This window comes from Moschus berezovskii, chromosome 4, assembly GCF_049115385.1.
Source record: "Moschus berezovskii isolate FMDL1 chromosome 4, NW_MosBer_1.0, whole genome shotgun sequence".
In the NCBI taxonomy this organism is placed as follows: Eukaryota; Metazoa; Chordata; class Mammalia; order Artiodactyla; family Moschidae; genus Moschus; species Moschus berezovskii.
In genome coordinates, this window is record NC_142463.1 from 72844042 (window position 1) to 72854764 (window position 10723).

At 43.3% G+C, this 10723-nt stretch overlaps 1 pseudogene; it reads left to right on the forward strand.

The window, feature by feature from the left end:
* Window positions 1-2856: 2856 nt before the first annotated feature.
* Window positions 2857-5024, forward strand: LOC129540392 (RNA-binding motif protein, X chromosome-like; annotated as a pseudogene).
* Window positions 5025-10723: the final 5699 nt, after the last annotated feature.

Sequence of the window (10723 nt, forward strand, 5' to 3'; positions counted from 1 at the left end):
AGTGAGCGAAGTGATAAAGGGCATAGAATCTACCTCATTTGAGGGAAAAGAGTAAGAAACAGAGAATGGTTAGCCTCAAGATGAGAAGACTTAGAAGGGCCATGATAGCTGTCTTCATGACAGATGTAGTTCTATGTATTTGAAGAGGGTAACACTTTGAGACATGGATTTAGCTTGGACCTGCCTGCTAGAATACAAGATATCTTAATTCTCTTTAAGATGTGGATCCTTCTTCTAAGATACTGGGAGGAAATATATTCACGGAGAATAAGGCAAGGAAAGGCAAAATCTTGCAGTTAGATTTCGGACTTCTAGACCACCAGTGTTTCCTCTCAAAAGAGAAGAGCCCTTTCCTAAAGTAGACTGGCCTGGAGTGGCTAGAATCAAGGCAGGACAGAAGGCCTCCTCCAGCTCCTTAAGCCCAAGCCCTTGTTGTGAGTCTTATTACAATGGAAACAAAGAATACTCTTGCCAGTCCAAAACATATGGGGAGCCCAATTCAGGAACAAAAAGTGCTTATCATCATCTGTATCTTATCCTCCCCCTTCCCTTTATTGAGGCTTCACATGGATGGATCGCTGCCTTAATCAATAGTAAATTTACAGCCTCACGAGGGGTCTTGAGCCAGGGGTACCTAGCTAAGTCGTGCAGGGATTCCTGATTCACACAGACTTTGAGAAGATAAAATTTTTTTTGTTTTTAAGCTGCTAAGTATATGAAGTTTCAGAAGATAATTTCTTTCAAAGCAATAGATAACCAGAACAAATGAGTACATAAAATCCATTGTTGTTTAGTCGCTCAGTCGTGTCCTACTCTTTGCAATCCCATGTACTGCAGCACACCAGGTTTCCCTGTCCTTTACCATCTCCCGGAGCTTGCTTCAGCTCATGTTCATTGAGTCAGTAATGCCATCCAACCATCTCATCTTCTGTCATCCCCTTCTCCTCCTGCCTTCAATCTTTCCCTGCATCCAAGAATAAAATTTGTAAATTTGGGTTTACGTAAAAATTCATAAATTTTTCCTGCTTGCAGTATGACATTGAGTATCTTTGTACATATAGTCTTGTGAATTCCCGAAAGTAATTTTGTAGGATAAATTATTGGACATGGAATTGTTTACTCCTATTTGACTGCGTGCATCACAATAAACTGTGGAAAATTCTGAAAGAGATGGGAATACCAGACTGCCTGACCTGCCTCTTGAGAAACCTGTATGCAGGTCAGGAAGCAACAGTTAGAACTGGTCATGGAACAACAAACTGGTTCCAAATAGGAAAGGGCGTACATCAAGGCTGTATATTGTCACCCTGCTTTTTAAACTTATATGCAGAGTACATCATGAGAAATGCTGGGCTGGAGAAAGCACAAGCTTGCATCAAGATTGCTGAGAGTAATATCAATAACCTCAGATATGCAGATGACACCACTCTTATGGCAGAAAGTGAAGAAGAACTAAAGAGCTTCTTGATGAAATTGAAAGAAGAGAGTTAAAAAGTTGACTTGAAGCTCAACATTCAGAAAACTAAGATCATGGCATCCGGTCCCATCACTTCATGGCAAATAGATGGGGAAACAGTGAAACAGTGGCTGACTTTATATTTCTGGGCTCCAAAATCACTGCAGATGGTGATTGCAGCCATGAAATTAAAAGACGCTTGCTCCTTGGAAGGAAAGTTATGACCAACCTAGACAGCATATTAAAAGGAAGAGACAGTCAATGTATGGCAAAACCAATACAATATTATAAAGTAATTAGCTTCCAATAAATAAATAAATAAATAAATTTAAAAAATAAAAAGAAGAGTCATTACTTTGCCAACAAAGGTCTGTCTAGTCAAGGCTATGGTTTTTCCAGTGGTCATGTATGGATGTGAGAGTTTGACTGTAAAGAAAGCTGAGTGCAGAAGAATTGATGCTTTTGAACTGTGCTGTTGGAGAAGACTCTTGAGAGTCCCTTGGACTGCAAGGAGATCCAACCAGTCCATTCTAAAGGAGATCAGTCCTGGGTGTTCATTGGAGGGACTGATGTTGAAGCTGAAACTCGAATACTTTGGCCACCTGATGTGGAGAACTGACTCATTGGAAAAGACGCTGATGCTGGGAAAGATTGAGGGCAAGGAGGAGACGGGGACGACAGAGGATGAGATGGCTGAATGGCATCACCGACTCAATGGACATGTGTTTGGGTGGACTTCGGGAGTTGGTGATGGACAGGGAGGCCTGGCAGGGTGTGATTCATGGGGTCACAAAGAGTCGGACACGACTGAGCGACTGAACTGAACTGAAGTAAGAGTTAGTTACTCAGTTGTTTCTGACTCTTTTTGACCCCATGGACTATATGTAGCCTGCCAGGCTCCTCTGTCCATGGCATTCTCCAGGCAAGAATACTGGAGTGGGTTGCCATTTCTTTCTCCAGTGGATATTTCCAACCCAGGGATCAAACCCGTATCTTCTGCACTGAAGGCAGATTCCTGACATCTGAGCCACTAGGGAAGCCCCTTTTAACCTCAAAAATAGAAATAAAAGAGCTTACTCCATATCTTCTACATTTGTTAAGAACCACAAAATGTTAAAACTGGCCAGTCAAACAATTACCATAATATCTGTGCTGCTAATATGGGATAGACTTTACAGGGCTTCCCAACTTGGGCACTATTTGCATTTGAGGCCTGATAATTCTCTATGGTCAAGGACTTTCCTGTGCATTGAGATAGCAGTATCCCTGGTGTCTACCCAATAGATGCCAGTTTCTTCAGTCCAAATGTCTCCATTTTGGAGGAAGGGCAGCAGAAATGCTCAGATCTTCCTGGGTTGAGAACTATAGGGCAGTGTATACTCTGAAATCGTTGATACGAAATGGAGGAAGTAGAAGCAGCATTAGAGATGGTATAACTTTAAGTTTCCCAAATGATCCTGAGACAGGGGAAGAATAGAAGCAATGAAAAAATGCCGTTGGCCCAGCTGCAACATTCGCCCCCAGAAAAATGCCACAACTCTATCGTGCTTATCCCCTCTGCAGCCTGAGAATGCAACAATACCCTTACATTGCATGCTGTGGAAATAATCTTGAGTATGTAAGACTTTCATGATTGCGTTGTATAACAGCGTCATAAAATGTCACTAGTTGCTGCTGGCTTTGTGCTCAGGGAGCAGGAAGTTTTCTATTCTCTGGGTGAGCATGACTTGCCTGTTGAAAGTGGAATGGCTCCAGGTACTTTGCTCTCAGGAGAAGCCCAACCTGAGGATCAGGTCCTAAGCTGAGCTGAGAGCCCTTACCACCGTGTAAACCTCTCCTTCCAATCCTGTAAGACCATTACCATTTCTGAACTCTTTGTTTTGTGAACTAATGAATTTTATCATTAAGTCGACTGTAGATTAATTTTTCTTTTTTGTGTAATCTAAAGGATCTTGACTAATACAACTGTGCTTAAAACACTACCATGGCATGATGTTATTTTTAAAAGGACATCAGGTTGCGCAGTAGTGCGAGCGCCTTCCAGCTTCCGTTCTCAGGGTCGGCTGCCCTCTTGCGTGCAGAGCTGCTAGGAAGCCGCTGTTGGCGAGCTCGTAGGAGCTTGAGACCATCGTCACCTCTCCAATTTTAAAAAGGGGGGAAAATTGTTGAGGCAGATCGCCCAGGAAAGCTCTTTATCTGTGGCCTCAATACAGAAACAAATGAGAAAGCCCTTGAAGCAGTATTTGGCAAATATGGACGACTAGTGGAAGTTCTCCTGATGAAAGATCGTGAAACCAACAAATCTAGAGGATTTGCTTTTGTCACCTTTGAAAGCCCAGCAGATGCTAAGGATGCAGCCAGAGAGACATGAATGGAAAGTCCTTAGATGGAAAAGCCATCAAGGTAGAACAAGCCACTAAACCGTCATTTGAAAGTGGTAGACGTGGACCACCTCCACTTCCAAGAAGCAGAGGCCCTCTCAGAGGCCTTCGAGGAGGAAGAGGAGGAAGTGGAGGAACCAGGGGACCTCCATCCCATGGAGGGCACATGGATGATGGTGGCTATTCCATGAATTTTAACATGAGTTCTTCCAGGGGACCACTTCCGGTAAAAAAAGGACCACCACCACGAAGTAGGGGGCCTCCTCCTAAAAGATCTGCCCCTTTAGGACCAGTTCGAAGCAGCAGTGGAATGGGAGGAAGAGCTCCTGTATCACGTGGAAGAGATAGTTACGGAGGTCCACCTCAAAGGGAGCCCTTCCCCTCTCGTAGAGATGTTTATTTGTCCCCAAGAGATGATGGATATTCTACTAAAGACAGCTGTTCAAGCAGAGATTACCCAAGTTCTCGCGATACAAGAGATTATGCACCACCACCAAGAGATTATACTTACCGTGATTATGGCCATTCCAGTTCAGGTGATGACTATCCATCAAGAGACTATAGTGATAGAGATGGCTATGGTCGTGATCGTGACTATTCAGATCATCCAATGGAGGTTCCTACAGAGATTCATATGAGAGTTATGGTAACTCACGTAGTGCTCCACCTACACGGGGGCCCCCGCCATCTTATGGTGGAAGCAGTCGCTATGATGATTACAGCAGCTCACGTGACGCATATGGTGGAAGTCGAGACAGTTACTCAAGCAGCCGAAGTGATCTCTACTCAAGTGGTCGTGATCGGGTTGGCAGACAAGAAAGAGGGCTTCCCCCTTCTATGGAAAGGGGGTACCCTCCTCCACGAGATTCCTACAGCAGTTCAAGCCGCGGAGCTCCAAGAGGTGGTGGCTGTGGAGGAAGCCGATCTGATAGAGGGGGAGGCAGAAGCAGATATTAAAAACAAACAACTTTGGACCAAAGTCCCTGTTCAAAGAAACAAACAAAAGTGGAACCTGTTCTATCATAACTACCCAAGGACTACTAAAAGGAAAGATTGTGTTACTTTTTAAAAAATTTCCTGTTAAGTTCCCCTTCCATAATTTTTATGTTTTCTTGTGAGGAAAGAAAGTAAAACATGTTTAATCTTTGATTTTATGACATTGCTTTCAACAGGCAAATGTTAAGTGTGTTAAGACTTCACATGTGTACTAGTGGTGTAATCTTCCAAGTAAAAGTGTCCCTAAAGGCCACTTCCTATAGGATTTTCCCTAGTTAAATGATGAGGCAAGCAATTTATCTTACACAAAATATCTAGTATAAAATGGAGAGATGAATCCTCCTGCCTATATAAACAAGCTAGCTTATTAGAGGGTGGTCGGGGTATGCTACTCTTAGGATTTCAGTGTCTTCAAACTGAAATCTCAAATGTTCTCAGTATGAAAAACCTGAGATCAGATGCATATATGTAAGGAAAGTGCTATTCACCCAGTAAACCCAGAAAAAAGCAAATGGATAATGCTGGCCATATTTTGCCTTTCTGACATTTCCTTGGGAATCTACAAGAACCTCCCCTTTCCCCCTCCCCAATAAAACCATTTAAGTGTGTGTTAAGCAACTGCTGCTCCTGCTAAGTCACTTCAGTCGTGTCCAACTCTGCGTGACCCCATAGAAGGAAGCCCACCAAGCTCCCCGTCCCTGGGATTCTTCAGGTAAGAACACTGGAGTGGGTTGCCATTTCCTTCTCCAATGTGTGAAAGTGAAAAGTGAAAGTGAAGTTGCTCAGTCGTGTTCGACCCTTAGCGACCCACGGACTGCAGCCTACCAGGCTCCTCCATCCATGGGATTTTCTAGGCAAGAGTACTGGAGTGGCTTGCCATTGCCTTCTCCGTGTTAAGCAACTACAGAATACTAAATAAAAAGTTTGGCCAAAACCAAAAAAATAAAAAAGACATCAATAAATTAGAATATTTGTTACTGAATAAATGAATTCATCCATCAGGTATTTATGGAGTACCATGCAACTGCTTTAGAGAGTGAGCGAAGTGATAAAGGGCATAGAATCTACCTCATTTGAGGGAAAAGAGTAAGAAACAGAGAATGGTTAGCCTCAAGATGAGAAGACTTAGAAGGGCCATGATAGCTGTCTTCATGACAGATGTAGTTCTATGTATTTGAAGAGGGTAACACTTTGAGACATGGATTTAGCTTGGACCTGCCTGCTAGAATACAAGATATCTTAATTCTCTTTAAGATGTGGATCCTTCTTCTAAGATACTGGGAGGAAATATATTCACAGAGAATAAGGCAAGGAAAGGCAAAATCTTGCAGTTAGATTTCGGACTTCTAGACCACCAGTGTTTCCTCTCAAAAGAGAAGAGCCCTTTCCTAAAGTAGACTGGCCTGGAGTGGCTAGAATCAAGGCAGGACAGAAGGCCTCCTCCAGCTCCTTAAGCCCAAGCCCTTGTTGTGAGTCTTATTACAATGGAAACAAAGAATACTCTTGCCAGTCCAAAACATATGGGGAGCCCAATTCAGGAACAAAAAGTGCTTATCATCATCTGTATCTTATCCTCCCCCTTCCCTTTATTGAGGCTTCACATGGATGGATCGCTGCCTTAATCAATAGTAAATTTACAGCCTCACGAGGGGTCTTGAGCCAGGGGTACCTAGCTAAGTCGTGCAGGGATTCCTGATTCACACAGACTTTGAGAAGATAAAATTTTTTTTGTTTTTAAGCTGCTAAGTATATGAAGTTTCAGAAGATAATTTCTTTCACAGCAATAGATAACCAGAACAAATGAGTACATAAAATCCATTGTTGTTTAGTCGCTCAGTCGTGTCCTACTCTTTGCAATCCCATGTACTGCAGCACACCAGGTTTCCCTGTCCTTTACCATCTCCCGGAGCTTGCTTCAGCTCATGTTCATTGAGTCAGTAATGCCATCCAACCATCTCATCTTCTGTCATCCCCTTCTCCTCCTGCCTTCAATCTTTCCCTGCATCCAAGAATAAAATTTGTAAATTTGGGTTTACGTAAAAATTCATAAATTTTTCCTGCTTGCAGTATGACATTGAGTATCTTTGTACATATAGTCTTGTGAATTCCCGAAAGTAATTTTGTAGGATAAATTATTGGACATGGAATTGTTTACTCCTATTTGACTGCGTGCATCACAATAAACTGTGGAAAATTCTGAAAGAGATGGGAATACCAGACTGCCTGACCTGCCTCTTGAGAAACCTGTATGCAGGTCAGGAAGCAACAGTTAGAACTGGTCATGGAACAACAAACTGGTTCCAAATAGGAAAGGGCGTACATCAAGGCTGTATATTGTCACCCTGCTTTTTAAACTTATATGCAGAGTACATCATGAGAAATGCTGGGCTGGAGAAAGCACAAGCTTGCATCAAGATTGCTGAGAGTAATATCAATAACCTCAGATATGCAGATGACACCACTCTTATGGCAGAAAGTGAAGAAGAACTAAAGAGCTTCTTGATGAAATTGAAAGAAGAGAGTTAAAAAGTTGACTTGAAGCTCAACATTCAGAAAACTAAGATCATGGCATCCGGTCCCATCACTTCATGGCAAATAGATGGGGAAACAGTGAAACAGTGGCTGACTTTATATTTCTGGGCTCCAAAATCACTGCAGATGGTGATTGCAGCCATGAAATTAAAAGACGCTTGCTCCTTGGAAGGAAAGTTATGACCAACCTAGACAGCATATTAAAAGGAAGAGACAGTCAATGTATGGCAAAACCAATACAATATTATAAAGTAATTAGCTTCCAATAAATAAATAAATAAATAAATTTAAAAAATAAAAAGAAGAGTCATTACTTTGCCAACAAAGGTCTGTCTAGTCAAGGCTATGGTTTTTCCAGTGGTCATGTATGGATGTGAGAGTTTGACTGTAAAGAAAGCTGAGCGCCGAAGAATTGATGCTTTTGAACTGTGCTGTTGGAGAAGACTCTTGAGAGTCCCTTGGACTGCAAGGAGATCCAACCAGTCCATTCTAAAGGAGATCAGTCCTGGGTGTTCATTGGAGGGACTGATGTTGAAGCTGAAACTCGAACACTTTGGCCACCTGATGTGGAGAACTGACTCATTGGAAAAGACGCTGATGCTGGGAAAGATTGAGGGCAAGGAGGAGACGGGGACGACAGAGGATGAGATGGCTGAATGGCATCACCGACTCAATGGACATGTGTTTGGGTGGACTTCGGGAGTTGGTGATGGACAGGGAGGCCTGGCGTGCTGCGGTTCATGGGGTTGCAAGGAGTCGGACACGACTGAGGGACTGAAGTGAACCTATTGTGAATTACAAAACTGTAGAATTGTTTCTCCCAAAAAGGTTGTATGCCAATTCATACTCCCAATAAAATGTCTTTGACATTGCCTTTTGCCCCATAACCTTGCCGATACCAAGTCTACAGATCTTTATCATTTACCAATTTGAAAGGGAAAAAAACAGATATCATGTATTGATTGCTTCTCTCATGCTGACCTTCAGCTCAAGGCTTTATATATCTTTTTCCATTTGATCTCTGCTGTAACTCTGTGATATAGGTACTATCGGGCTTCCCATATGGCACTTGTGGGAAAGAACTCACCAGTCAATGCAGGAGACAGAAGAGATGAGGGTTCAATCCCTGGGTCGTGAAGATCCCCTGGAGGAGGGCATGGCAACCCACTCCAGTATTTTTGCCTGAAGAATCACATGGACAGAGGAGCCTGGCAGGCTATGGTCCATAGGGCTGCACAGAGTTGGACAGGACTGGAGTGACTTGGCATGCATGCACATGGGTGCTATTATTATTCCATTTGTGGACATGGGTTTGAGTGAACTCCGGGAGTTGGTGATGGACCGGGAGGCCTGGCATGCTGTGATTCATGGGGTCGCAGAGAGTTGGACACGACTGAGCGACTGAACTGAACTGAACTGAACCCCAATAATAAAAACAAGACCTGATCAAGATTCCATAATACAGTAGCAGATGGGGTAGTCTCAGTAAGTCTGACATAAGGATCTGAGCTGTTAATGACTGGTGAGATTGAGTCTACCTCATGTGCCCAAATAGGCCCTTAACATTTCTTTCTCTCTGAACTGCATCTTCACGTCCTTTCCTTCTGCGCTGGATGTCTTCTGTTCATCACTCTTCCCCTTTCTCTACTCTGCTGTCACCCTAGAAATTTGACCTCCCTGGGTTTCATCAACATGGCCCAGTGCCCTCCAGCTTCCTGATGGGTTTAGCCAGTGGAGAGGCAGGCAGGAGACTGGAGTGGAAAGAGACTAAACTCAAAGTATTTATTCCCTTGTCTCCCTCCTGGGAGGTTGCATCTGACTGGCTGTGTCTTCAAAACAAAGTTCATTGCTCTTCTAACCTGACCCTCTCTCACTCTGGGCTCCTGTGACCTTTCCCTCTTTGACCTTTCACACAGAAAAGAGGTATCTGGTTGACTTCAGATAGGTCCAAGTGACTGCACTGGTTTTTCCTTTCACTCATAACTGTACAAATAGTCCTTTGGAAATGAACCCTCCTCCCTTTATCCTAATTTGCCTGTGCCATCGTTTTCAGTTCTCTATTATGTTGTCTTATCTCACTGAATTGTAGGTTGTTTCTCTATATTGAGGTCATAACCCTTTGCTCATCACTTGGTATAGTTGTCCCAGCTTGTTGCTTCTTGTGCATGCATGCTCATTCTCTCAGTCATGTCTGACTCTTTGCGACCCCATGGACTGCAGCATGACAGGCCCCTCTGTCCATGGAATTTTCCAGTCAAGAATATTGGAGTGCTGCCATTTCCTGCTCCAGGGAATCTTCTGACTCAGGGATTGAACCAGTATCTGTTGCGTCTCCTGCACTGGCAGGCAGATTTGTTACCACTGTGCCACCTGGGAAGCCCTGTTGCTTCTTAGTTTTCTTTAACATAGTTTTTGGGTAAATTTACGTCCTCACTCAAAGCTTCACTCTAAAAAATGTGTGCTTAACCTTAACAAATCCATTGCAACTTGCTTCCCATCTTTGGGGTGGAATAAAATGTCTGCAACTGGATCCATTTGTGGCCCAAATATCATCTTCCCCTCCTTAAAAATATACACTTCCTTTCAGAAGCATTTGAAAAGGTTTTATTTTGTACTCCACCTGAGCAGTCTATCAGGAGCTTTACTTCAATGTCATGTGCTTTCCTCTGCTCCCAGCTTTGCTGATTACTGGTTACTCTCTCAGGTAATCTCATAGTTCAGTACAGATGATGAGACTGTGCTTTGGGGGCAGGAGAAAAGTGGAGGATGGATTTCCATTAAGATGAAGGACATTATAATACAAGGTGGTGGGGGAAGGGGGTTAAAACTGAGGGTTAAATGTGCTTTTTCCAGAAGTGCACTTAGGAAGTTGAATTATTTATAGAGTGTCTCATGGACAAGCTTGGTCTCTAATATCACTCCCTGTCTTTATATCTTTCTTCTAATCTTCTAAACTTTTCTCCATGTATTCCTCTCCTCACTTCTCAAAGAAAAACCTGCTCACCTGTCCACAGTGTGTCTTCCCCCAGAATTCTTTCCCTACTTCCACCAGTGAATTGTCCTCAGCATACTGAAGGGAAAGTGGGGCCCTAGCAGCATACACTCAGGGAGTGATCTATCACCTATGCCAGTTCCTGAGAGCTGTGGGGGTGGGGAGTTCAACACCCCAACCGCACATAGGAATCTGGGGTGGGCAGCCAAGCCCAGCCTCCTTTGAGGTGGCCCAGGAAGAATATGCTGCAGACCCATCTTCATTTCTTTGCATTGAATGCATGCATTTCTTTCTCTAATCTCCTGTTATCAAATTGTGTCCCTTTGGGCTTCACAAATAAGAAATGGGCTCTAAATGACTGAGCGA